The sequence below is a fragment of the Mustela erminea genome, chromosome 4 (genome assembly GCF_009829155.1).
Source record: "Mustela erminea isolate mMusErm1 chromosome 4, mMusErm1.Pri, whole genome shotgun sequence".
NCBI classification, from domain to species: Eukaryota; Metazoa; Chordata; class Mammalia; order Carnivora; family Mustelidae; genus Mustela; species Mustela erminea.
The window spans coordinates 84036545-84040312 of NC_045617.1; positions in this window are offsets into that span (position 1 = coordinate 84036545).

The window sequence follows — 3768 nt, forward strand, 5'->3', positions numbered from 1 at the left end:
CAGTCCTGTAACTACCACCATGACGAAAACAGAACAACAGCTCCAACGCCCCAGAAGTTCCCCAGTGCTGCCCCTTCGGAGTCACCCCTTCCCCTCACACCCAGTCCCTGGCAACCACTGACCTATAGTTCCCTTTTTCAGAATGGCGCATAGACGGGACCACACGCTATGTAGACTTTTGGGTCTGGCTTCTTTTCAGAACCATGTATTTGACCCTCATTCCTGCTGCTGCGTGAATCAGCCGTACTCCCCTCCAGTTTGTTTACACAGTCACCGGCTGCGGGACGTTTGGGTTATTTCCAGTTATTCCGGCAATTAGGAATAACGCTGCTGGGAGCTATACACATTCACGCTCAGGTTTTTTGCGTGAGCACACATTTTTTACCTCTGGGGTAAATATCTACAATTGGATCATGGGGGGCGCCTAGGTGGCTCAGATCATGATTCCAGGGTCCTGGGATCAAGCCTCATGTCCTGGGGCACCTGCTCGGTGGGGAGCCTGCTTCTCCCTCTGCCCCTCCCCCTGCTCATGCTCATTCCCTCTCTCTCAAATAAACAAATAAAAACTTTAAAAAAATAAAAATAAAAATGAAATTGGATCACTGGGCCACAGGGTAAACAAATGATTAATTTCTCAGAACGCGCCAGCCTGTTTTCGAGGGTGACTGTACCATTTTGCATTCCCATCACCAGTGATGAGGGCCCCGCCTTGCTCGAACCTGTCCCAGCATTTGGCACAGTCCGGGTTTTGTTTGTTTTTAATTTTAGCCACTCACGGGTGTGTGTCGTGCTTACAATCTTTTTAAAGTTTATGAATGTATCAAAAATATCACATTTTACACCTTTTTAATTTTTTTTAAGTGAGCTCTTCACCCAACCTGGAGCTTGTACTCACAACCCTGAGATCAAGAGTCACATGCTCCACCAACTGAGCCAGCCAGGCGCCCTGTGTTATAGACCTTCAATCTATATAATTTTTATTTGTCAATTATACCTCAATAAAGCTGGGGGTGAGTTTATGGATCTAAAAAAAAAAAAAAGAGCATTAATAGCAAACATTTTGCAAACTCATAATCATTTAAGCCCCTACTATGTGTCAGGTAGTATCCCAATCCTTCCGATTAAAATCCTAGGAGCAGCTGGTAGGGTGGGAAGGGTACCCAGAAGGGTGTGAAAGACTGAAATGCGGGCTCTGTTGTGGGCTTGCTGTGGGAGGTTGGGCACATCACTCAACCTCTCTGAGCCTCCATCTGCTTATAACAACTGGGTTGATCAATGGCCTCTTGCAGATTTGTTGTGAAAACCAAAGGAGAGAAAGCAAGGAAACTCCTGGATCACAGGAGGATTCCAATAGCCGGGAGTTGTTACAAGCTTTGTTCTTTATGTAGCTAAATACCCGCAGTTTTATTCCAGCAGCAAGTCTGGTTGCTTCTACCTTCATATTCTAAATGGAGCCCCTCCTCACACGTCACACCACCACTCTGGTCCAAGTCTACGCCTTCTCTCTGGGGGAGCGAGTCACAAAACCTGCTCTCCTTGCTCTTACACTTGTTCCTGGTGGTCCTCCTCCAAACAGCGACAAAGGAGTTCTTCGAAATCTGACCCCCCACCCCAACCCCTACTCTGTCCAGGGTCCCGGTCCCTGCCCTCTAGTGGCATCATCAATGGAAGTCAGTCTGCTGCCTCCCTCCCACTGTCCACCAGGAGAAATCTCCTGCCCTGGAAACTCTCCTCCGGGGATATCTGCATGCCACATCGCTTTACTTCACTCAGGTGCCTGCCTCACGGGATGGCTCCTGTCCCTGTCTTACCTAGAGCACCTTGTCGGTGCCTTACTCTCTCAGTCATGCTGCCATTACACTGCTCCACCTGGTTTGCACTAAGACTAGTATTTATCTCCACCACTAAAAATGTGGTGCCTGGATGGCTCAGTCGGTTAAGCATCTGCCTTCGGCTCAGGTCAAGATCCCAGGGTTCTGGGATTGAGCCCTGCGTTGGGCTCCCTGCTCTGCTGCACTGCAATCACATTGGCTCCATCAGGCCACAAACAGGGTGGATGCTGCTTTTCTTCCATTGAGGTGAGTAGAGGTCAAAGAGGTGAAACTGTTTGTTCTGGGTCATGTCCCACTTCTGCGGACTTTCTTGGGGACCAGGATGAGGAGCCCCTAACTCTGACTGTGGTCTCACACCTTGGCCTTTTCCTACTGCTGCCTGCCTCTCCCCCATGGCTGGACCGCCGGACCCCACTTCTTTTCAAAACTGGTCATGGCGAGCATATTTACACTATGGAAATTGACAAATCAGCCCTTCTTAAAAATGAACAACTCAGAGATGCCTGGGTGGCTCAGTCGGTGAAGCATCTGCCTTTGGCTCAGGTCGTGATCCTGGGGTTCTGGGATCGATCCGCGCATCAGGCCCCTTGCTCAACGGGGAACATACTTCTGCCTTTGCCTGCTGCTCCCCCTGCCTGTGCACTCGCCCTCTCTCTGTCAAGTAAATAAATAAAATCTTTTCTAAAAAATGAACAATAAACATTTTTACCATTGGACATCCAGTCTGGCATCCGGAGAAGATGAGTGAAGCCATTTGTCTGTGACTGGAGCTTACAGCCCTCTGGGTGGCCCAGATGCCCGAGCCCTCTGTTTTCTCCCTGGCCTGGCCTCGCACTCTCTCCCGGGCTGGCTGCCAGCTGGAAACAGAGAGCATCTGGAAACAGTGAGCCTCTGCAGGTTGAAGGCCAAGGTGGTGATGAAGGCGCCTTCCCCCGGCCCTCCTGACCTGACCCTGGCCTCTGCCTGGCCACCTGCCTCCCGCTCTCATTGTCTGAGCTGTGGGAGGACATGCTGCTGCTATTCTGCCTCTGGGTTTTTTTCTCACCCTCTTCTCTCCACAATTCTCTTATTTCTCATCCTTGCCATTCTCCTCATTTATCTGTATCTTTGGGAATAAAAGTAAGAGCTAAAATAAGAGCTACCTTTTTTTTTTTTAAGGTTTTGTTTATTTATTTATTTGAGAAAGAGAGAGCATGAGCAGTGGGGAAGGAGTGAGGGGAGAGGGAGAAGAGCCAGACTCCTGGCTGAGGGCAGAGCCCAACGTGGGGCTCGATCCCACGACCCTGAGATCATGACCTGAGCCCGAACCAAGAGTCGGAAGCTCAACTGACTGAGCCACCCAAGCACCCAGGAGCTAACTTTTTTTTTTTTTTTTAAAGAGCACTTACATGTGCTTTCCCCGCATCAGCTCACGTAATCCTCACACCAACTCCATCGTACAGATACGAATAAGGAGGCTCAGAGAGATTCAGCAACTTGCCCCACATCACAGAGCAGGGAAGCAGAGCTGCCCCCAAGATGCTCTGTGACCTCTCTGGGAAGCAGCAGTAAGCACATCAGACTTAGAATTTTAAAAACATGGTGTTGAGGAGCACTTGGGTGGCTCAATCGGGTGCTCAAGCGTGCAACGTTGGCTTAGATCACGATCTCATTGTCATAGGATCGAGCCCCATGACACTCTTCTGCACAGAGTCTGCTTATCCCTTTGCCCCTCTCCGTGCTCGTGTCCTCTCTGTCTCTCTCAGGTGAATAAATAAATCTTTAAAATAAAGGGGGGAGGCGCCCGGTGGCTCAGCGTCTGCCTTTGGCTCAGGGTGTCATCCCAGGGTCCTGGAATCGGGGCTCTCTGCGGAACAAGAGTCTGCTTCTCCCACCCCCTCTGCGCCTCCCCTTGCTCATGTTCTCTCTCTCTCTCTTAAATAAATACAATCTTAAA